Genomic DNA, 24,836 nt, shown 5'->3' with positions numbered 1-24,836 from the left:
GGAGGCAGAATATTTCAGGGTCATTCATGACAAAAAGGTCCAGAGTGTGTCGTTGTGTATTCAACCCGGGCACATAGTTAAAGACTGCCCGGAATTCAGTGTTTTAAGTGTGGCAATCAAGGACACTATGCGAGAGAATGTGATGGAGAGAAGGAAAGGAATTATGTGGTGGATGCAGAAAGAGATTGGCGGAGTGCAAATGTGGAGAGGTTGGGGCTGAAGAGGGGAGTCAAACAATATTCGATGAAAGCAGTGGTATTGTCGAAGAAGGAGAAGAAGATGGAGCAGAGGAAGTGGTGGAAGGTGGAGAGACGGAGGAAGGAAGAAGGAAGAAGGACCAGAAGATAAATGAAATTGGGAGCAGTATGGACTCAGAAATAAGAAGAGGGAGTTTTCAGGAGGAGGGGGGGAGTGGACTGGGGGGAAGCACGGGGGGATCACAGGTGTTGGGGGAAAGCACAGCACTAACAAGTAGCTTGGGGGGTGAAGAAATGGAGGGGGGTGATGGAGTTTGATGACAATAACCAGAGTACGGCGATGAGCACGGGGAGCACATACGAAGATACCAGAAGTAGGAGACGATAACGGGGAGCACAACGGAGGTGGATGCCAAGAGTGGGGAGTTAGGCTAGATAGCAATGGACATTGGAGGAGAATATCAGGACACGGATTGAATGGGCAAGAAGTTGGAAAGAACGAGGGGAAAGGATACAGGAAAAGGGAAGCGGGGGGGAAGAGGGGGAGAGAAAGGGTGGAAGAAGAAAAGAAACTGGATAACAGGTAGAGGATAATGAAATTATTTTATTATTTTATTATTTATTAGAATGGTCAATATAATGTCAATAAATGCAAATGGTTTGAGAACAATGAGAAAATTTAATAGAATAGTCCAAATGAAGAATTCAGATATTTTATGTATTCAAGAAACACACTGGATGATGTTGTGTTTTAGAAGTAAAAAAAATATGGAGGGATTTTATTTATGTAACCAATGGCAGAGGGAATTCAAGTGGGGTTGCAATTTTATTAAGGAAGGATGTAGTAGAAAATGTGAAGAAGATATATAATGATAATAATGGGAGGATTTTAATTTTGGATTTTGAATATATGAATAGGGTTTTTAGGATTATAAATATTTATGCACCGAATAATGAGATAGAGCGAAGGAATTTATTTTTAGAATTAGGGAAATGGTGCAAGGGTAATTGTATTTTAGTTGGGGATTTTAATGTTAAAATGAATAGATTAGATATGTCAAGGGGAGCTATTTTTAGAAGTGACGTATCGAGGGGGGGTTTTAAGGAAGATTATGTGTGAAAACAGTCTGATTGATATATGGAGAGACGAGAACCCGAATAAGAGAGGTTTTTCTAGAAGGCAGGTGGTTTTAGGGGAGTTGAACAGACACGGATAGATCTGGTTTTAGTAAATGAAGGGTTAAGGAATTTTATGAAGGATATTAATTATATTTTTACAACTTTTAGTGATCATGCTGGGTTAACATTTTCGGTGGGGTTAGATAAGGAAGGAAAGGGGGAGGAATATGGTGCATGAATGCAGGGTATCTAGGTGATGAAGAATATGGAATACAGCTTAAATCTTTGATAGAACATGAAATGAAGGATAAGCAAAAAGGGAATGATAAGTGTCAGTGGTGGGAAAATGTAAAGAAAAAAATAAAAGGTTTTAGTATTAGATATGCAAGGAAGAAGAGGAGTAGGATGACAAGAGAAGAACATTTTTTAAGAGAACAATTGAATGAAGAAATGAGGAAATGTGATATTGATCCTATTTATAATATTGAAAGGTTTTTAGATTTAAAGGCACAATTGAGCAAATGTGAAATAGATAAGTGTAAGGGGGCATCTATTAGAAGTAGGGCAAAGTATGTGCTAGAAGGGGAGAAATGTACGTCTTTTTTTCTTGGTTTAGAGAAAACTAAACAGACGAAATCATATATTAGTGAGATAGAAAATGTAAAGGGTGAAGTGGTAAATGATTATGTTGAGATATTAGAAACTGTACAGAATTTTTATAAGGATTTATTTAAGAAAGGGGAGGTGGATGAGGGGTGTGTAAAGGAGATTTTAGGTAGTGTGGATGTGCAAATTGGTGTTGAGGATAAGCAAAGATGTGATAGGAAGATAACAGTGGATGAAGTGAAAGATGCAATTAAGGGTTTAAAAATAAATAAAAGTCCTGGAGTAGATGGACTAATTGCAGAGTTTTATAAAATGTATGAAAGTTTTTTAGCACCGATTTTAATGGAAGTGTATCAATATATGGAAGATAATAATACTGTTTCAGACTCCATGGTGACAGGGCTGATAACGATTTTATATAAAAATAAGGGGAGCAAATTAAAATTGGAGAATTATAGGCCAATTAGTTTATTAAACTCAGATTATAAGATTTTAGCTAAGATATTGGCAAATAGGATGAAGATGGTTTTAAATGATATTATAGCACCTACACAAAATTATAGTGTGCCTGGAAGAGACATAGCTGATACTATTATTACACTTAAAAATGTGATAAATAAAATGAATAGCGATAAGAGAGGGGGAATTGTTTTAAGTATAGATTTTAATAAAGCTTTTGACAGAGTGGAACATGATTTTATGTTTAGGGTACTGGAAAAATATGGGTTTGGAAACAGAATAATAGGATGGATAAAATTATTATATAGAAAGGCAAAAAGTAGAGTAAAATGTAATGGGGTTTTAACAGATTATTTTATTCTTGAGAGATCGGTGAGACAGGGGTGCCCTTTATCAGCATTATTGTATGTTTTATCGGTAGAACCCTTAGCGGCATACCTAAAAAAGATAATTTTATAAATTGTGTAGAGACTCCGCAAGGAGGTTTTAGTTTAATTCATCAATATGCAGACGATACCACAATAACAGTTAGAGATGAGGGAAGTGTTAAAAGGGTGATGGAGTGTTTTAAAGTATATGAGCAAGCCTCAGGAGCAAAAGTGAATATGGAGAAGTCAGTAATAATGTATGTTGGGAAGATTAATGAGGGGATTTTTCCTTTTAAAAGGGTAAATGATTATTTTAAGGTGTTAGGTGTGTTTCTAGGGGTGAAGGAACAGGAAGCTAGGGATCTGACATGGAGTGGTGTAATAAATAAAGTTAGAAAGGTGGTAAATATGTGGAGGGGAAGGTCTTTGAAATTAAAAGGGAAAGTAATTGTTGTAAATTCCTTGCTGATGTCAATTTTTATTCATGTCATGAATGTTTTAGACGTACCAGAATGGGTTTTATCGGAAATAAATAAGATTTTAGTTGATTTTTTATGGGATGGGAAAGGTGCGAAAATTTCTTTTAAAACTTTGATTGCAGGTTATGAGGAGGGGGGTTTGAAGTTGGTGGATTTAAATGTGAGGAAAAAAGCAATTAGAGTCAAAATGGTACGTAAATATTTATATGGTGAATTAGATTATGGATGGAAAAGATTTTTTAAGGAGTATTTGCAGGAGGCTGGGAGGATGGGGGACAATGGTTTATTGATGTGTATGAAAAAGGAAATGTTGGGTAATATACCTTTGTTTTATAGAGAAGTGTTTGAGGCTTGGGGGGAGTTTTTACCAAATATTTATTATGAGTGTACCATTTTAGACAATATTTTAAATCAGCCAATTTTTTTAAATCCCAAGATACAGTATAATAATAAGATGTTGTTTTGTAAATATTTTATGAGGGCTGGGATGAGACAGATTGGGGACATTTTATATGAGGTCATTCCGGGGTTCCTTCCATGTGAGGCAATATTTGATAATGTGGATGAAGAAAATGATGAAATAAGTAGAACTACTGTGGAGAACATGTATAAGAGAATATTAGGATGTCTTCCTGGGGAGTGGGGTGTGTTAATAAATAAAGAGGTGGCTACAAGAGCTAAGGGTTTACCGGTTTTATATTATGAAAGTAATGGGAAGAAGTATGATTTGTCAGGTTTGAAAGTTAAAAAGGTTTATGAAAAATGTATTTTAAGAGAGATAAAAACTCCTGCTTCGGAAAAAGTGTGGTCTAGGGTGTTTGCAAATATAGATGTGAAATCAATATGGAAGAATGTAAATGTAAAATATAATTCTATAGAATGTGAAGACAATGATTTTAAATTGAAACATAATAGGATATTTACGAACGTGGTTTTACATCAAATAAATAGAGATGTTAAAAGAGAATGTGATATTTGTGGTACGGGGGTGGAAAATTTTATGCATTTTTTTGTTGAATGTAGTAGATTAGAAGAGTTTCATAAGTTTTTAAAGGGGATTTTAGTACAACATTGGGGAGAAGAGATTGTTGCTGGGGTTGAGTGGAAGAGGTTGTTTCTTTTTGGTTTAACTGGGAAAAGCAAAGTTTTAAATTTTAATTTGATGAATTTTGTTCTTAGCCATGCCAGATACGCTGTAAGACTAAGAAGGAATTTGGGACATTATGAAGGAAAAATTGTGAGTGTGGAGGTTTTATTTAGAAGTATTTTAGAGAAAGATATAGAAGTAATATATAAATATGGTGGATGTAATTTTGAAAAATTGTTTGTGTGGGGGAGCACTTTTATTGAAATTGAGTCCAATGGAAAACTTCGTTTTAATTATTAATTGGTTTTGGAGGATGATTGGGGTTTTAATAGGTTTTCTTTTCTTTTCTTTTTTGATTTTGTAAAAGGGTGAATTGTTCATCCTTAATTATTATTGACTGAATGTTGTAAATATTATGTGTTTTTTCATAATAAAAGAAAAAAAAAAAAATACGCCCGATCTCGTCCGATCTCGGAAGCTAAGCAGGGTCGGGCCTGGTTAGTACTTGGATGGGAGACCGCCTGGGAATACCAGGTGCTGTAAGCTTTTTGCTCCAGTAGAGGGTACTCTTGTGTCATGCGTGGAGCAACTGCCCTTTATTTAACGCCCTAATAATGTTGTGTCTTTTTATTGGACTACATGCAGTTTGTTAGTGCTGCCCTGCACCTGATCAAATCCAATCATGGACAGACAGTGCGTTTCCCTCGAAATGTTGGCACTACAATCAGCATTTGTTTTTAGGCTCGGAGACTGTCAATGTCTGTCGTCCATTAGGGGCCTGTAAAATCCCTTCAATGTTTTGCCTGAACCCCCCCCCCAAAAAAACAATTTCCCCCTCTTCTCCGTTTACATTTCCCGGTTGACCGTTTATACCTGCTTCTCCAGGTTTTCGCTCTCAAAAGTACACGTTTTTAATCGAAATATAACACGATTGGATGTTCTATGTCCACGACAACGTTTAAAACCCTAGCAGGAGACCACTTTTGAGGTCCGGGAAAAATTGAAGACATATCGATTTTGGGGTGTAGTTACCCTTTACACGCAAGTGTGCGCCAGGGAGAGACATTTGTTTGGTTAAGCGGTGTTGCTGTAGCGCTCATGTGATTGCGGAGTTTGCAAAACAAATGGCCACTGGATTGATGCAAATAATGATGATATAATTCTGCCAAGCTGGCATAGGCTACTTTGCAGTTAACATTTCATTGAGAACGTTTTTGTGGGAAGCCTTTCCTTCTCTACCAGAAGAAGGTAATCATTAGCCTCATCGCTAACGGCTACACAAAGTGTAGCGCTCCGCACGCATGCGCACAGAAACTGGGCAGTCCTGTGCCGTTTCTGAAAGTTGGGTGGAAATACGAATCACTGATGCATTTTGTTGATGTCTAATGATTCACGTGGGCAAATGAATGCATTTTCTAACAAGTTGAAAGGATTTAGTTGATTTCCTCCTTAGTTCAAAACATTTTTTAATATTGTTGAATTTCGGTTTAAAGTCTGGATTCCGTGATTCCGTGTGGGCGCGCCGTATTATTATATAGGGCCCTAGTCCATGAAGTTGTCATAAGTGTGAATATAGGATATGCCCTCTTCCCCCCCCAGAAGAGTGAAATATATGGGCTGGAAATGTAAGCAAGGTTTGCGCTTTGTCAGTGTGCCACAACGTGGACATTTCTCTGTCTCCCGATGAATGAGCGGCACATTGACTTTATATAGTGTACCAAGAGAGTTCCCTTCGCTTACGGCCATACCAGCCTGAATACGCCCGATCTCGTCCGATCTCGGAAGCTAAGCAGGGTCGGGCCTGGTTAGTACTTGGATGGGAGACCGCCTGGGAATACCAGGTGCTGTAAGCTTTTTGCTCCAGTAGAGGGTACTCTTGTGTCATGCGTGGAGCAACTGCCCTTTATTTAACGCCCTAATAATGTTGTGTCTTTTTATTGGACTACATGCAGTTTGTTAGTGCTGCCCTGCACCTGATCAAATCCAATCATGGACAGACAGTGCGTTTCCCTCGAAATGTTGGCACTACAATCAGCATTTGTTTTTAGGCTCGGAGACTGTCAATGTCTGTCGTCCATTAGGGGCCTGTAAAATCCCTTCAATGTTTTGCCTGAACCCCCCCCCAAAAAAACAATTTCCCCCTCTTCTCCGTTTACATTTCCCGGTTGACCGTTTATACCTGCTTCTCCAGGTTTTCGCTCTCAAAAGTACACGTTTTTAATCGAAATATAACACGATTGGATGTTCTATGTCCACGACAACGTTTAAAACCCTAGCAGGAGACCACTTTTGAGGTCCGGGAAAAATTGAAGACATATCGATTTTGGGGTGTAGTTACCCTTTACACGCAAGTGTGCGCCAGGGAGAGACATTTGTTTGGTTAAGCGGTGTTGCTGTAGCGCTCATGTGATTGCGGAGTTTGCAAAACAAATGGCCACTGGATTGATGCAAATAATGATGATATAATTCTGCCAAGCTGGCATAGGCTACTTTGCAGTTAACATTTCATTGAGAACGTTTTTGTGGGAAGCCTTTCCTTCTCTACCAGAAGAAGGTAATCATTAGCCTCATCGCTAACGGCTACACAAAGTGTAGCGCTCCGCACGCATGCGCACAGAAACTGGGCAGTCCTGTGCCGTTTCTGAAAGTTGGGTGGAAATACGAATCACTGATGCATTTTGTTGATGTCTAATGATTCACGTGGGCAAATGAATGCATTTTCTAACAAGTTGAAAGGATTTAGTTGATTTCCTCCTTAGTTCAAAACATTTTTTAATATTGTTGAATTTCGGTTTAAAGTCTGGATTCCGTGATTCCGTGTGGGCGCGCCGTATTATTATATAGGGCCCTAGTCCATGAAGTTGTCATAAGTGTGAATATAGGATATGCCCTCTTCCCCCCCCAGAAGAGTGAAATATATGGGCTGGAAATGTAAGCAAGGTTTGCGCTTTGTCAGTGTGCCACAACGTGGACATTTCTCTGTCTCCCGATGAATGAGCGGCACATTGACTTTATATAGTGTACCAAGAGAGTTCCCTTCGCTTACGGCCATACCAGCCTGAATACGCCCGATCTCGTCCGATCTCGGAAGCTAAGCAGGGTCGGGCCTGGTTAGTACTTGGATGGGAGACCGCCTGGGAATACCAGGTGCTGTAAGCTTTTTGCTCCAGTAGAGGGTACTCTTGTGTCATGCGTGGAGCAACTGCCCTTTATTTAACGCCCTAATAATGTTGTGTCTTTTTATTGGACTACATGCAGTTTGTTAGTGCTGCCCTGCACCTGATCAAATCCAATCATGGACAGACAGTGCGTTTCCCTCGAAATGTTGGCACTACAATCAGCATTTGTTTTTAGGCTCGGAGACTGTCAATGTCTGTCGTCCATTAGGGGCCTGTAAAATCCCTTCAATGTTTTGCCTGAAACCCCCCCCCAAAAAACAATTTCCCCCTCTTCTCCGTTTACATTTCCCGGTTGACCGTTTATACCTGCTTCTCCAGGTTTTCGCTCTCAAAAGTACACGTTTTTAATCGAAATATAACACGATTGGATGTTCTATGTCCACGACAACGTTTAAAACCCTAGCAGGAGACCACTTTTGAGGTCCGGGAAAAATTGAAGACATATCGATTTTGGGGTGTAGTTACCCTTTACACGCAAGTGTGCGCCAGGGAGAGACATTTGTTTGGTTAAGCGGTGTTGCTGTAGCGCTCATGTGATTGCGGAGTTTGCAAAACAAATGGCCACTGGATTGATGCAAATAATGATGATATAATTCTGCCAAGCTGGCATAGGCTACTTTGCAGTTAACATTTCATTGAGAACGTTTTTGTGGGAAGCCTTTCCTTCTCTACCAGAAGAAGGTAATCATTAGCCTCATCGCTAACGGCTACACAAAGTGTAGCGCTCCGCACGCATGCGCACAGAAACTGGGCAGTCCTGTGCCGTTTCTGAAAGTTGGGTGGAAATACGAATCACTGATGCATTTTGTTGATGTCTAATGATTCACGTGGGCAAATGAATGCATTTTCTAACAAGTTGAAAGGATTTAGTTGATTTCCTCCTTAGTTCAAAACATTTTTTAATATTGTTGAATTTCGGTTTAAAGTCTGGATTCCGTGATTCCGTGTGGGCGCGCCGTATTATTATATAGGGCCCTAGTCCATGAAGTTGTCATAAGTGTGAATATAGGATATGCCCTCTTCCCCCCCCAGAAGAGTGAAATATATGGGCTGGAAATGTAAGCAAGGTTTGCGCTTTGTCAGTGTGCCACAACGTGGACATTTCTCTGTCTCCCGATGAATGAGCGGCACATTGACTTTATATAGTGTACCAAGAGAGTTCCCTTCGCTTACGGCCATACCAGCCTGAATACGCCCGATCTCGTCCGATCTCGGAAGCTAAGCAGGGTCGGGCCTGGTTAGTACTTGGATGGGAGACCGCCTGGGAATACCAGGTGCTGTAAGCTTTTTGCTCCAGTAGAGGGTACTCTTGTGTCATGCGTGGAGCAACTGCCCTTTATTTAACGCCCTAATAATGTTGTGTCTTTTTATTGGACTACATGCAGTTTGTTAGTGCTGCCCTGCACCTGATCAAATCCAATCATGGACAGACAGTGCGTTTCCCTCGAAATGTTGGCACTACAATCAGCATTTGTTTTTAGGCTCGGAGACTGTCAATGTCTGTCGTCCATTAGGGGCCTGTAAAATCCCTTCAATGTTTTGCCTGAAACCCCCCCCCAAAAAAACAATTTCCCCCTCTTCTCCGTTTACATTTCCCGGTTGACCGTTTATACCTGCTTCTCCAGGTTTTCGCTCTCAAAAGTACACGTTTTTAATCGAAATATAACACGATTGGATGTTCTATGTCCACGACAACGTTTAAAACCCTAGCAGGAGACCACTTTTGAGGTCCGGGAAAAATTGAAGACATATCGATTTTGGGGTGTAGTTACCCTTTACACGCAAGTGTGCGCCAGGGAGAGACATTTGTTTGGTTAAGCGGTGTTGCTGTAGCGCTCATGTGATTGCGGAGTTTGCAAAACAAATGGCCACTGGATTGATGCAAATAATGATGATATAATTCTGCCAAGCTGGCATAGGCTACTTTGCAGTTAACATTTCATTGAGAACGTTTTTGTGGGAAGCCTTTCCTTCTCTACCAGAAGAAGGTAATCATTAGCCTCATCGCTAACGGCTACACAAAGTGTAGCGCTCCGCACGCATGCGCACAGAAACTGGGCAGTCCTGTGCCGTTTCTGAAAGTTGGGTGGAAATACGAATCACTGATGCATTTTGTTGATGTCTAATGATTCACGTGGGCAAATGAATGCATTTTCTAACAAGTTGAAAGGATTTAGTTGATTTCCTCCTTAGTTCAAAACATTTTTTAATATTGTTGAATTTCGGTTTAAAGTCTGGATTCCGTGATTCCGTGTGGGCGCGCCGTATTATTATATAGGGCCCTAGTCCATGAAGTTGTCATAAGTGTGAATATAGGATATGCCCTCTTCCCCCCCCAGAAGAGTGAAATATATGGGCTGGAAATGTAAGCAAGGTTTGCGCTTTGTCAGTGTGCCACAACGTGGACATTTCTCTGTCTCCCGATGAATGAGCGGCACATTGACTTTATATAGTGTACCAAGAGAGTTCCCTTCGCTTACGGCCATACCAGCCTGAATACGCCCGATCTCGTCCGATCTCGGAAGCTAAGCAGGGTCGGGCCTGGTTAGTACTTGGATGGGAGACCGCCTGGGAATACCAGGTGCTGTAAGCTTTTTGCTCCAGTAGAGGGTACTCTTGTGTCATGCGTGGAGCAACTGCCCTTTATTTAACGCCCTAATAATGTTGTGTCTTTTTATTGGACTACATGCAGTTTGTTAGTGCTGCCCTGCACCTGATCAAATCCAATCATGGACAGACAGTGCGTTTCCCTCGAAATGTTGGCACTACAATCAGCATTTGTTTTTAGGCTCGGAGACTGTCAATGTCTGTCGTCCATTAGGGGCCTGTAAAATCCCTTCAATGTTTTGCCTGAACCCCCCCCCAAAAAAACAATTTCCCCCTCTTCTCCGTTTACATTTCCCGGTTGACCGTTTATACCTGCTTCTCCAGGTTTTCGCTCTCAAAAGTACACGTTTTTAATCGAAATATAACACGATTGGATGTTCTATGTCCACGACAACGTTTAAAACCCTAGCAGGAGACCACTTTTGAGGTCCGGGAAAAATTGAAGACATATCGATTTTGGGGTGTAGTTACCCTTTACACGCAAGTGTGCGCCAGGGAGAGACATTTGTTTGGTTAAGCGGTGTTGCTGTAGCGCTCATGTGATTGCGGAGTTTGCAAAACAAATGGCCACTGGATTGATGCAAATAATGATGATATAATTCTGCCAAGCTGGCATAGGCTACTTTGCAGTTAACATTTCATTGAGAACGTTTTTGTGGGAAGCCTTTCCTTCTCTACCAGAAGAAGGTAATCATTAGCCTCATCGCTAACGGCTACACAAAGTGTAGCGCTCCGCACGCATGCGCACAGAAACTGGGCAGTCCTGTGCCGTTTCTGAAAGTTGGGTGGAAATACGAATCACTGATGCATTTTGTTGATGTCTAATGATTCACGTGGGCAAATGAATGCATTTTCTAACAAGTTGAAAGGATTTAGTTGATTTCCTCCTTAGTTCAAAACATTTTTTAATATTGTTGAATTTCGGTTTAAAGTCTGGATTCCGTGATTCCGTGTGGGCGCGCCGTATTATTATATAGGGCCCTAGTCCATGAAGTTGTCATAAGTGTGAATATAGGATATGCCCTCTTCCCCCCCCAGAAGAGTGAAATATATGGGCTGGAAATGTAAGCAAGGTTTGCGCTTTGTCAGTGTGCCACAACGTGGACATTTCTCTGTCTCCCGATGAATGAGCGGCACATTGACTTTATATAGTGTACCAAGAGAGTTCCCTTCGCTTACGGCCATACCAGCCTGAATACGCCCGATCTCGTCCGATCTCGGAAGCTAAGCAGGGTCGGGCCTGGTTAGTACTTGGATGGGAGACCGCCTGGGAATACCAGGTGCTGTAAGCTTTTTGCTCCAGTAGAGGGTACTCTTGTGTCATGCGTGGAGCAACTGCCCTTTATTTAACGCCCTAATAATGTTGTGTCTTTTTATTGGACTACATGCAGTTTGTTAGTGCTGCCCTGCACCTGATCAAATCCAATCATGGACAGACAGTGCGTTTCCCTCGAAATGTTGGCACTACAATCAGCATTTGTTTTTAGGCTCGGAGACTGTCAATGTCTGTCGTCCATTAGGGGCCTGTAAAATCCCTTCAATGTTTTGCCTGAACCCCCCCCCCAAAAAAACAATTTCCCCCTCTTCTCCGTTTACATTTCCCGGTTGACCGTTTATACCTGCTTCTCCAGGTTTTCGCTCTCAAAAGTACACGTTTTTAATCGAAATATAACACGATTGGATGTTCTATGTCCACGACAACGTTTAAAACCCTAGCAGGAGACCACTTTTGAGGTCCGGGAAAAATTGAAGACATATCGATTTTGGGGTGTAGTTACCCTTTACACGCAAGTGTGCGCCAGGGAGAGACATTTGTTTGGTTAAGCGGTGTTGCTGTAGCGCTCATGTGATTGCGGAGTTTGCAAAACAAATGGCCACTGGATTGATGCAAATAATGATGATATAATTCTGCCAAGCTGGCATAGGCTACTTTGCAGTTAACATTTCATTGAGAACGTTTTTGTGGGAAGCCTTTCCTTCTCTACCAGAAGAAGGTAATCATTAGCCTCATCGCTAACGGCTACACAAAGTGTAGCGCTCCGCACGCATGCGCACAGAAACTGGGCAGTCCTGTGCCGTTTCTGAAAGTTGGGTGGAAATACGAATCACTGATGCATTTTGTTGATGTCTAATGATTCACGTGGGCAAATGAATGCATTTTCTAACAAGTTGAAAGGATTTAGTTGATTTCCTCCTTAGTTCAAAACATTTTTTAATATTGTTGAATTTCGGTTTAAAGTCTGGATTCCGTGATTCCGTGTGGGCGCGCCGTATTATTATATAGGGCCCTAGTCCATGAAGTTGTCATAAGTGTGAATATAGGATATGCCCTCTTCCCCCCCCAGAAGAGTGAAATATATGGGCTGGAAATGTAAGCAAGGTTTGCGCTTTGTCAGTGTGCCACAACGTGGACATTTCTCTGTCTCCCGATGAATGAGCGGCACATTGACTTTATATAGTGTACCAAGAGAGTTCCCTTCGCTTACGGCCATACCAGCCTGAATACGCATTTCCTGATTGGAGAAGTGACGACAGGTGCGAGTGTCTGAGCTGTGAGTGAGTGTTTGCTGGAGAGTGTTTGCTCGAGAGCTATTTTTGTTAAATTAATTGGTTTTTGCAATATAATTTATAATTTTCTTTAGTTGAATAGTTTAAAGTTTGGTTAGTCTTCCCCCTTGCAGTTTTTCTGCTTGGGGGAGAGGTTTTTTGGATTGATTTTTTTACTATGACGGACAACATGGAAAAGACAAACGGAATGGACAAAGACAACGAAAAGGCGCAACGGAAGAAAAATGAAGATAACGAAGGAATGAAATATGGAAAAGAATACACGGTGGCAATTAAGTTGGAAGGAGAAGACAAAGTGACGACAATGGAACTACTAAGAGCAATTAAGGAGGTGTGTGGAGAGGTGGTGGGATGCCGAATGAAAGGAGAAAAGAAGTATGAAATTACGATGAGAAATGAAAGAGGAAAAGAACGGTTAATGGATGGATTGCGAATAAAGGACACAAAGATTCTGGCGAGAGATATTAATGTGAAGGAATTGGTGGTGTCTTTTATGAATCTCCCAGTATACGTAGAAGATGGTGTGATACTGAGCAAGCTGAGTAGCTGGGGAGTGACAGCCATCTCGGAGATAAGGAGGAGAGTTTGGCCAGGAACGGAGGTGGTTGACGGGACACGTTTCTGCAAGGTCAAGTTCACAGAAAAAGTGACATCATTACCTTATTCTACTAGAATTGAGACGTTGGAGGGAGCAGAATATTTCAGGGTCATTCATGACAAACAGGTCAGAGTGTGTCGTATGTGTATTCAACCCGGGCACATAGTTAAAGACTGCCCGGAATTTCAGTGTTTTAAGTGTGGCAATCAAGGACACTATGCGAGAGAATGTGATGGAGAGAAGGAAAGGAATTTTTGTGGTGGATGCAGAAAGAGATTGGTGGAGTGCAAATGTGGAGAGGTTGGGGCTGAAGAGGGGAGTCAAACAATATTCGAGGAAGCAGTGGTATTGTCGCAAGAAGGAGAAGAAGATGGAGCAGAGGACGTGGTGGAAGGTGGAGAGACGGAGGAAGGAAGAAGGAAGAAGGACCAGAAGATAAATGAAATTGGGAGCAGTATGGACTCAGAAATAAGAAGAGGGAGTTTTCAGGAGGAGGGGGGGAGTGGACTGGGGGGAAGCACGGGGGGATCACAGGTGTTGGGGGAAAGCACAGCACTAACAAGTAGCTTGGGGGGTGAAGAAATGGAGGGGGTTATGGAGTTGATGACAATACCAGAGACGGCGATGAGCACGGGGAGCACAACGAATATACCAGAAGTGGAGACGAATACGGGGAGCACAACGGAGGTGGATGCCAAGAGTGGGAGTTGGCTAGATAGCATGGACTTGGAGGAGATATCGGACACGGATGATGGGCAAAAGATGGAAAGAACGAGGGAAGGATACAGGAAGAGGAAAGCGGTGGGAAGAGGGGGAGAGAAAGGGTGGAAGAAGAAAGAAACTGGATAACAGGTAGAGGATAATGAAATTATATTTTATTATTTTATTATTTATTAGAATGGTCAATATAATGTCAATAAATGCAAATGGTTTGAGAACAATGAGAAAATTTAATAGAATAGTCCAAATGAAGAATTCAGATATTTTATGTATTCAAGAAACACACTGGGATGATGTTTGTGTTTTAGAAGTAAAAAAAATATGGAGGGATTTTATTTATGTAAATAATGGCAGAGGGAATTCAAGTGGGGTTGCAATTTTATTAAGGAAGGATGTAGTAGAAAATGTGAAGAAGATATATAATGATAATAATGGGAGGATTTTAATTTTGGATTTTGAATATATGAATAGGGTTTTTAGGATTATAAATATTTATGCACCGAATAATGAGATAGAGCGAAGGAATTTATTTTTAGAATTAGGGAAATGGTGCAAGGGTAATTGTATTTTAGTTGGGGATTTTAATGTTAAAATGAATAGATTAGATATGTCAAGGGGAGCTATTTTTAGAAGTGACGTATCGAGGGGGGTTTTAAGGAAGATTATGTGTGAAAACAGTCTGATTGATATATGGAGAGACGAGAACCCGAATAAGAGAGGTTTTTCTAGAAGGCAGGTGGTTTTAGGGGAGTTGAAACAGACACGGATAGATCTGGTTTTAGTAAATGAAGGGTTAAGGAATTTTATGAAGGATATTAATTATATTTTTACAACTTTTAGTGATCATGCTGGGTTAACATTTTCGGTGGGGTTAGATAAGGAAGGGAAAGGGGGAGGAATATGGTGCATGAATGCAAGGTATCTAGGTGATGAAGAATATGGAATACAGCTTAAATCTTTGATAGAACATGAAATGAAGGATAAGCAAAAAGGGAATGATAAGTGTCAGTGGTGGGAAAATGTAAAGAAAAAAATAAAAGGTTTTAGTATTAGATATGCAAGGAAGAAGAGGAGTAGGATGACAAGAGAAGAACATTTTTTAAGAGAACAATTGAATGAAGAAATGAGGAAATGTGATATTGATCCTATTTATAATATTGAAAGGTTTTTAGATTTAAAGGCACAATTGAGCAAATGTGAAATAGATAAGTGTAAGGGGGCATCTATTAGAAGTAGGGCAAAGTATGTGCTAGAAGGGGAGAAATGTACGTCTTTTTTTCTTGGTTTAGAGAAAACTAAACAGACGAAATCATATATTAGTGAGATAGAAAATGTAAAGGGTGAAGTGGTAAATGATTATGTTGAGATATTAGAAACTGTACAGAATTTTTATAAGGATTTATTTAAGAAAGGGGAGGTGGATGAGGGGTGTGTAAAGGAGATTTTAGGTAGTGTGGATGTGCAAATTGGTGTTGAGGATAAGCAAAGATGTGATAGGAAGATAACAGTGGATGAAGTGAAAGATGCAATTAAGGGTTTAAAAATAAATAAAAGTCCTGGAGTAGATGGACTAATTGCAGAGTTTTATAAAATGTATGAAAGTTTTTTAGCACCGATTTTAATGGAAGTGTATCAATATATGGAAGATAATAATACTGTTTCAGACTCCATGGTGACAGGGCTGATAACGATTTTATATAAAAATAAGGGGAGCAAATTAAAATTGGAGAATTATAGGCCAATTAGTTTATTAAACTCAGATTATAAGATTTTAGCTAAGATATTGGCAAATAGGATGAAGATGGTTTTAAATGATATTATAGCACCTACACAAAATTATAGTGTGCCTGGAAGAGACATAGCTGATACTATTATTACACTTAAAAATGTGATAAATAAAATGAATAGCGATAAGAGAGGGGGAATTGTTTTAAGTATAGATTTTAATAAAGCTTTTGACAGAGTGGAACATGATTTTATGTTTAGGGTACTGGAAAAATATGGGTTTGGAAACAGAATAATAGGATGGATAAAATTATTATATAGAAAGGCAAAAAGTAGAGTAAAATGTAATGGGGTTTTAACAGATTATTTTATTCTTGAGAGATCGGTGAGACAGGGGTGCCCTTTATCAGCATTATTGTATGTTTTATCGGTAGAACCCTTAGCGGCATACCTAAAAAAAGATAATTTTATAAATTGTGTAGAGACTCCGCAAGGAGGTTTTAGTTTAATTCATCAATATGCAGACGATACCACAATAACAGTTAGAGATGAGGGAAGTGTTAAAAGGGTGATGGAGTGTTTTAAAGTATATGAGCAAGCCTCAGGAGCAAAAGTGAATATGGAGAAGTCAGTAATAATGTATGTTGGGAAGATTAATGAGGGGATTTTTCCTTTTAAAAGGGTAAATGATTATTTTAAGGTGTTAGGTGTGTTTCTAGGGGTGAAGGAACAGGAAGCTAGGGATCTGACATGGAGTGGTGTAATAAATAAAGTTAGAAAGGTGGTAAATATGTGGAGGGGAAGGTCTTTGAAATTAAAAGGGAAAGTAATTGTTGTAAATTCCTTGCTGATGTCAATTTTTATTCATGTCATGAATGTTTTAGACGTACCAGAATGGGTTTTATCGGAAATAAATAAGATTTTAGTTGATTTTTTATGGGATGGGAAAGGTGCGAAAATTTCTTTTAAAACTTTGATTGCAGGTTATGAGGAGGGGGGTTTGAAGTTGGTGGATTTAAATGTGAGGAAAAAAGCAATTAGAGTCAAAATGGTACGTAAATATTTATATGGTGAATTAGATTATGGATGGAAAAGATTTTTTAAGGAGTATTTGCAGGAGGCTGGGAGGATGGGGGACAATGGTTTATTGATGTGTATGAAAAAGGAAATGTTGGGTAATATACCTTTGTTTTATAGAGAAGTGTTTGAGGCTTGGGGGGAGTTTTTACCAAATATTTATTATGAGTGTACCATTTTAGACAATATTTTAAATCAGCCAATTTTTTTAAATCCCAAGATACAGTATAATAATAAGATGTTGTTTTGTAAATATTTTATGAGGGCTGGGATGAGACAGATTGGGGACATTTTATATGAGGTCATTCCGGGGTTCCTTCCATGTGAGGCAATATTTGATAATGTGGATGAAGAAAATGATGAAATAAGTAGAACTACTGTGGAGAACATGTATAAGAGAATATTAGGATGTCTTCCTGGGGAGTGGGGTGTGTTAATAAATAAAGAGGTGGCTACAAGAGCTAAGGGTTTACCGGTTTTATATTATGAAAGTAATGGGAAGAAGTATGATTTGTCAGGTTTGAAAGTTAAAAAGGTTTATGAAAAATGTATTTTAAGAGAGATAAAAACTCCTGCTTCGGAAAAAGTGTGGTCTAGGGTGTTTGCAAATATAGATGTGAAATCAATATGGAAGAATGTAAATGTAAAATATAATTCTATAGAATGTGAAGACAATGATTTTAAATTGAAACATAATAGGATATTTACGAACGTGGTTTTACATCAAATAAATAGAGATGTTAAAAGAGAATGTGATATTTGTGGTACGGGGGTGGAAAATTTTATGCATTTTTTTGTTGAATGTAGTAGATTAGAAGAGTTTCATAAGTTTTTAAAGGGGATTTTAGTACAACATTGGGGAGAAGAGATTGTTGCTGGGGTTGAGTGGAAGAGGTTGTTTCTTTTTGGTTTAACTGGGAAAAGCAAAGTTTTAAATTTAAATTTGATGAATTTTGTTCTTAGCCATGCCAGATACGCTGTAAGACTAAGAAGGAATTTGGGACATTATGAAGGAAAAATTGTGAGTGTGGAGGTTTTATTTAGAAGTATTTTAGAGAAAGATATAGAAGTAATATATAAATATGGTGGATGTAATTTTGAAAAATTGTTTGTGTGGGGGAGCACTTTTATTGAAATTGAGTCCAATGGAAAACTTCGTTTTAATTATTAATTGGTTTTGGAGGATGATTGGGGTTTTAATAGGTTTTCTTTTCTTCTCTTTTTTGATTTTGTAAAAGGGTGAATTGTTCATCCTTAATTATTATTGACTGAATGTTGTAAATATTATGTGTTTTTTCATAATAAAAGAAAAAAAAAAAAAAATACGCCCGATCTCGTCCGATCTCGGAAGCTAAGCAGGGTCGGGCCTGGTTAGTACTTGGATGGGAGACCGCCTGGGAATACCAGGTGCTGTAAGCTTTTTGCTCCAGTAGAGGGTACTCTTGTGTCATGCGTGGAGCAACTGCCCTTTATTTAACGCCCTAATAATGTTGTGTCTTTTTATTGGACTACATGCAGTTTGTTAGTGCTGCCCTGCACCTGATCAAATCCAATCATGGACAGACAGTGCGTTTCCCTCGAAATGTTGGCACTACAATCAGCATTTGTTTTTAGGCTCGGAGACTGTCAATGTCTGTCGTCCATTAGGGGCCTGTAAAATCCCTTCAATGTTTTGCCTGAACCCCCCCCCAAAAAAACAATTTCCCCCTCTTCTCCGTTTACATTTCCCGGTTGACCGTTTATACCTGCTTCTCCAGGTTTTCGCTCTCAAAAGTACACGTTTTTAATCGAAATATAACACGATTGGATGTTCTATGTCCACGACAACGTTTAAAACCCTAGCAGGAGACCACTTTTGAGGTCCGGGAAAAATTGAAGACATATCGATTTTGGGGTGTAGTTACCCTTTACACGCAAGTGTGCGCCAGGGAGAGACATTTGTTTGGTTAAGCGGTGTTGCTGTAGCGCTCATGTGATTGCGGAGTTTGCAAAACAAATGTCCACTGGATTGATGCAAATAATGATGATATAATTCTGCCAAGCTGGCATAGGCTACTTTGCAGTTAACATTTCATTGAGAACGTTTTTGTGGGAAGCCTTTCCTTCTCTACCAGAAGAAGGTAATCATTAGCCTCATCGCTAACGGCTACACAAAGTGTAGCGCTCCGCACGCATGCGCACAGAAACTGGGCAGTCCTGTGCCGTTTCTGAAAGTTGGGTGGAAATACGAATCACTGATGCATTTTGTTGATGTCTAATGATTCACGTGGGCAAATGAATGCATTTTCTAACAAGTTGAAAGGATTTAGTTGATTTCCTCCTTAGTTCAAAACATTTTTTAATATTGTTGAATTTCGGTTTAAAGTCTGGATTCCGTGATTCCGTGTGGGCGCGCCGTATTATTATATAGGGCCCTAGTCCATGAAGTTGTCATAAGTGTGAATATAGGATATGCCCTCTTCCCCCCCCCAGAAGAGTGAAATATATGGGCTGGAAATGTAAGCAAGGTTTGCGCTTTGTCAGTGTGCCACAACGTGGACATTTCTCTGTCTCCCGATGAATGAGCGGCACATTGACTTTATATAGTGTACCAAGAGAGTTCCCTTCGCTTACGGCCATACCAGCCTGAATACGCATTTCCTGATTGGAGAAGTGACGACAGGTGCGAGTGTCTGAGCTGTGAGTGAGTGTTTGCTGGAGAGTGTTTGCTCGAGAGCTATTTTTGTTAAATTAATTGGTTTTTGCAATATAATTTATAATTTTCTTTAGTTGAATAGTTTAAAGTTTGGTTAGTCTTCCCCCTTGCAGGTTTTCTGCTTGGGGGAGAGGTTTTTTGGATTTATTTTTTACTATGACGGACAACATGGAAAAGACAAACGGAATGGACAAAGACAACGAAAAGGCGCAACGGAAGAAAAATGAAGATAACGAAGGAATGAAATATGGAAAAGAATACACGGTGGCAATTAAGTTGGAAGGAGAAGACAAAGTGACGACAATGGAACTACTAAGAGCAATTAAGGAGGTGTGTGGAGAGGTGGTGGGATGCCGAATGAAAGGAGAAAAGAAGTATGAAATTACGATGAGAAATGAAAGAGGAAAAGAACGGTTAATGGATGGATTGCGAATAAAGGACACAAAGATTCTGGCGAGAGATATTAATGTGAAGGAATTGGTGGTGTCTTTTATGAATCTCCCAGTATACGTAGAAGATGGTGTGATACTGAGCAAGCTGAGTAGCTGGGGAGTGACGGCCATCTCGGAGATAAGGAGGAGAGTTTGGCCAGGAACGGAGGTGGTTGACGGGACACGTTTCTGCAAGGTCAAGTTCACAGAAAAAGTGACATCATTACCTTATTCTACTAGAATTGAGACGTTGGAGGGAGCAGAATATTTCAGGGTCATTCATGACAAACAGGTCAGAGTGTGTCGTATGTGTATTCAACCCGGGCACATAGTTAAAGACTGCCCGGAATTTCAGTGTTTTAAGTGTGGCAATCAAGGACACTATGCGAGAGAATGTGATGGAGAGAAGGAAAGGAATTTATGTGGTGGATGCAGAAAGAGATTGGCGGAGTGCAAATGTGGAGAGGTTGGGGCTGAAGAGGGGAGTCAAACAATATTCGATGAAGCAGTGGTATTGTCGCAAGAAGGAGAAGAAGATGGAGCAGAGGACGTGGTGGAAGGTGGAGAGACGGAGGAAGGAAGAAGGAAGAAGGACCAGAAGATAAATGAAATTGGGAGCAGTATGGACTCAGAAATAAGAAGAGGGAGTTTTCAGGAGGAGGGGGGGAGTGGACTGGGGGGAAGCACGGGGGGATCACAGGTGTTGGGGGAAAGCACAGCACTAACAAGTAGCTTGGGGGGTGAAGAAATGGAGGGGGTGATGGAGTTGATGACAATACCAGAGACGGCGATGAGCACGGGGAGCACAACGAATATACCAGAAGTGGAGACGAATACGGGGAGCACAACGGAGGTGGATGCCAAGAGTGGGAGTTGGCTAGATAGCATGGACTTGGAGGAGATATCGGACACGGATGATGGGCAAAAGATGGAAAGAACGAGGGAAGGATACAGGAAAAGGAAAGCGGGGGGAAGAGGGGGAGAGAAAGGGTGGAAGAAGAAAGAAACTGGATAACAGGTAGAGGATAATGAAATTATATTTTATTATTTTATTATTTATTAGAATGGTCAATATAATGTCAATAAATGCAAATGGTTTGAGAACAATGAGAAAATTTAATAGAATAGTCCAAATGAAGAATTCAGATATTTTATGTATTCAAGAAACACACTGGGATGATGTTTGTGTTTTAGAAGTAAAAAAAATATGGAGGGATTTTATTTATGTAAACAATGGCAGAGGGAATTCAAGTGGGGTTGCAATTTTATTAAGGAAGGATGTAGTAGAAAATGTGAAGAAGATATATAATGATAATAATGGGAGGATTTTAATTTTGGATTTTGAATATATGAATAGGGTTTTTAGGATTATAAATATTTATGCACCGAATAATGAGATAGAGCGAAGGAATTTATTTTTAGAATTAGGGAAATGGTGCAAGGGTAATTGTATTTTAGTTGGGGATTTTAATGTTAAAATGAATAGATTAGATATGTCAAGGGGAGCTATTTTTAGAAGTGACGTATCGAGGGGGGTTTTAAGGAAGATTATGTGTGAAAACAGTCTGATTGATATATGGAGAGACGAGAACCCGAATAAGAGAGGTTTTTCTAGAAGGCAGGTGGTTTTAGGGGAGTTGAAACAGACACGGATAGATCTGGTTTTAGTAAATGAAGGGTTAAGGAATTTTATGAAGGATATTAATTATATTTTTACAACTTTTAGTGATCATGCTGGGTTAACATTTTCGGTGGGGTTAGATAAGGAAGGGAAAGGGGGAGGAATATGGTGCATGAATGCAGGGTATCTAGGTGATGAAGAATATGGAATACAGCTTAAATCTTTGATAGAACATGAAATGAAGGATAAGCAAAAAGGGAATGATAAGTGTCAGTGGTGGGAAAATGTAAAGAAAAAAATAAAAGGTTTTAGTATTAGATATGCAAGGAAGAAGAGGAGTAGGATGACAAGAGAAGAACATTTTTTAAGAGAACAATTGAATGAAGAAATGAGGAAATGTGATATTGATCCTATTTATAATATTGAAAGGTTTTTAGATTTAAAGGCACAATTGAGCAAATGTGAAATAGATAAGTGTAAGGGGGCATCTATTAGAAGTAGGGCAAAGTATGTGCTAGAAGGGGAGAAATGTACGTCTTTTTTCTTGGTTTAGAGAAAACTAAACAGACGAAATCATATATTAGTGAGATAGAAAATGTAAAGGGTGAAGTGGTAAATGATTATGTTGAGATATTAGAAACTGTACAGAATTTTTATAAGGATTTATTTAAGAAAGGGGAGGTGGATGAGGGGTGTGTAAAGGAGATTTTAGGTAGTGTGGATGTGCAAATTGGTGTTGAGGATAAGCAAAGATGTGATAGGAAGATAACAGTGGATGAAGTGAAAGATGCAATTAAGGGTTTAAAAATAAATAAAAGTCCTGGAGTAGATGGACTAATTGCAGAGTTTTATAAAATGTATGAAAGTTTTTTAGCACCGATTTTAATGGAAGTGTATCAATATATGGAAGATAATAATACTGTTTCAGACTCCATGGTGACAGGGCTGATAACGATTTTATATAAAAATAAGGGGAGCAAATTAAAATTGGAGAATTATAGGCCAATTAGTTTATTAAACTCAGATTATAAGATTTTAGCTAAGATATTGGCAAATAGGATGAAGATGGTTTTAAATGATATTATAGCACCTACACAAAATTATAGTGTGCCTGGAAGAGACATAGCTGATACTATTATTACACTTAAAAATGTGATAAATAAAATGAATAGCGATAAGAGAGGGGGAATTGTTTTAAGTATAGATTTTAATAAAGCTTTTGACAGAGTGGAACATGATTTTATGTTAGGGTACTGGAAAAATATGGGTTTGGAAACAGAATAATAGGATGGATAAAATTATTATATAGAAAGGCAAAAAGTAGAGTAAAATGTAATGGGGTTTTAACAGATTATTTTATTCTTGAGAGATCGGTGAGACAGGGGTGCCCTTTATCAGCATTATTGTATGTTTTATCGGTAGAAACCCTTAGCGGCATACCTAAAAAAAGATAATTTTATAAATTGTGTAGAGACTCCGCAAGGAGGTTTTAGTTTAATTCATCAATATGCAGACGATACCACAATAACAGTTAGAGATGAGGGAAGTGTTAAAAGGGTGATGGAGTGTTTTAAAGTATATGAGCAAGCCTCAGGAGCAAAAGTGAATATGGAGAAGTCAGTAATAATGTATGTTGGGAAGATTAATGAGGGGATTTTTCCTTTTAAAAGGGTAAATGATTATTTTAAGGTGTTAGGTGTGTTTCTAGGGGTGAAGGAACAGGAAGCTAGGGATCTGACATGGAGTGGTGTAATAAATAAAGTTAGAAAGGTGGTAAATATGTGGAGGGGAAGGTCTTTGAAATTAAAAGGGAAAGTAATTGTTGTAAATTCCTTGCTGATGTCAATTTTTATTCATGTCATGAATGTTTTAGACGTACCAGAATGGGTTTTATCGGAAATAAATAAGATTTTAGTTGATTTTTTATGGATGGGAAAGGTGCGAAAATTTCTTTTAAAACTTTGATTGCAGGTTATGAGGAGGGGGGTTTGAAGTTGGTGGATTTAAATGTGAGGAAAAAGCAATTAGAGTCAAAATGGTACGTAAATATTTATATGGTGAATTAGATTATGGATGGAAAAGATTTTTTAAGGAGTATTTGCAGGAGGCTGGGAGGATGGGGGACAATGGTTTATTGATGTGTATGAAAAAGGAAATGTTGGGTAATATACCTTTGTTTTATAGAGAAGTGTTTGAGGCTTGGGGGGAGTTTTTACCAAATATTTATTATGAGTGTACCATTTTAGACAATATTTTAAATCAGCCAATTTTTTTAAATCCCAAGATACAGTATAATAATAAGATGTTGTTTTGTAAATATTTTATGAGGGCTGGGATGAGACAGATTGGGGACATTTTATATGAGGTCATTCCGGGGTTCCTTCCATGTGAGGCAATATTTGATAATGTGGATGAAGAAAATGATGAAATAAGTAGAACTACTGTGGAGAACATGTATAAGAGAATATTAGGATGTCTTCCTGGGAGTGGGGTGTGTTAATAAATAAAGAGGTGGCTACAAGAGCTAAGGGTTTACCGGTTTTATATTATGAAAGTATGGGAAGAAGTATGATTTGTCAGGTTTGAAAGTTAAAAAGGTTTATGAAAAATGTATTTTAAGAGAGATAAAAACTCCTGCTTCGGAAAAAGTGTGGTCTAGGGTGTTTGCAAATATAGATGTGAAATCAATATGGAAGAATGTAAATGTAAAATATATTCTATAGAATGTGAAGACAATGATTTTAAATTGAAACATAATAGGATATTTACGAACGTGGTTTTACATCAAATAAATAGAGATGTTAAAGAGAATGTGATATTTGTGGTACGGGGGTGGAAAATTTTATGCATTTTTTTGTTGAATGTAGTAGATTAGAAGAGTTTCATAAGTTTTTAAAGGGGATTTTAGTACAACATTGGGGAAGAAGAGATTGTTGCTGGGGTTGAGTGGAAGAGGTTGTTTCTTTTTGGTTTAACTGGGAAAAGCAAAGTTTAAATTTTAATTTGATGAATTTTGTTCTTAGCCATGCCAGATACGCTGTAAGACTAAGAAGGAATTTGGGACATTATGAAGGAAAAATTGTGAGTGTGGAGGTTTTATTTAGAAGTATTTTAGAGAAAGATATAGAAGTAATATATAATATGGTGGATGTAATTTTGAAAAATTGTTTGTGTGGGGGAGCACTTTTATTGAAATTGAGTCCAATGGAAAAACTTCGTTTTAATTATTAATTGGTTTTGGAGGATGATTGGGGTTTTAATAGGTTTTCTTTTCTTTTCTTTTTGATTTTGTAAAAGGAG

General features: G+C 38.9%; 5 non-coding genes across 5 annotated transcripts; all 5 read left to right on the top strand.

Moving 5' to 3' along the window:
* Positions 1 to 6,049: 6,049 nt before the first annotated feature.
* LOC116370798 (5S ribosomal RNA) lies at positions 6,050 to 6,168 on the top strand. The gene has a single exon (XR_004208827.1). It is a non-coding gene; the product is annotated as a 5S ribosomal RNA (ribosomal RNA).
* Positions 6,169 to 7,355: 1,187 nt separating this feature from the next.
* On the top strand, positions 7,356 to 7,474 carry LOC116370797 (5S ribosomal RNA). Its single transcript, XR_004208826.1, has one exon. It is a non-coding gene; the product is annotated as a 5S ribosomal RNA (ribosomal RNA).
* A 1,187-nt stretch (positions 7,475 to 8,661) lies between these two features.
* LOC116370796 (5S ribosomal RNA) lies at positions 8,662 to 8,780 on the top strand. Its single transcript, XR_004208825.1, has one exon. It is a non-coding gene; the product is annotated as a 5S ribosomal RNA (ribosomal RNA).
* A 1,188-nt stretch (positions 8,781 to 9,968) lies between these two features.
* On the top strand, positions 9,969 to 10,087 carry LOC116370795 (5S ribosomal RNA). The gene has a single exon (XR_004208824.1). It is a non-coding gene; the product is annotated as a 5S ribosomal RNA (ribosomal RNA).
* Positions 10,088 to 11,274: 1,187 nt separating this feature from the next.
* LOC116370794 (5S ribosomal RNA) lies at positions 11,275 to 11,393 on the top strand. The gene has a single exon (XR_004208823.1). It is a non-coding gene; the product is annotated as a 5S ribosomal RNA (ribosomal RNA).
* The last annotated feature ends 13,443 nt before the right edge of the window (positions 11,394 to 24,836 follow it).

Source organism: Oncorhynchus kisutch, unplaced genomic scaffold, assembly GCF_002021735.2.
Source record: "Oncorhynchus kisutch isolate 150728-3 unplaced genomic scaffold, Okis_V2 scaffold2737, whole genome shotgun sequence".
Lineage (NCBI taxonomy): Eukaryota > Metazoa > Chordata > Actinopteri > Salmoniformes > Salmonidae > Oncorhynchus > Oncorhynchus kisutch.
The sequence above is the reverse complement of the archived record's forward strand: the minus strand, read 5'-3'. Positions and strand labels throughout refer to the sequence as shown.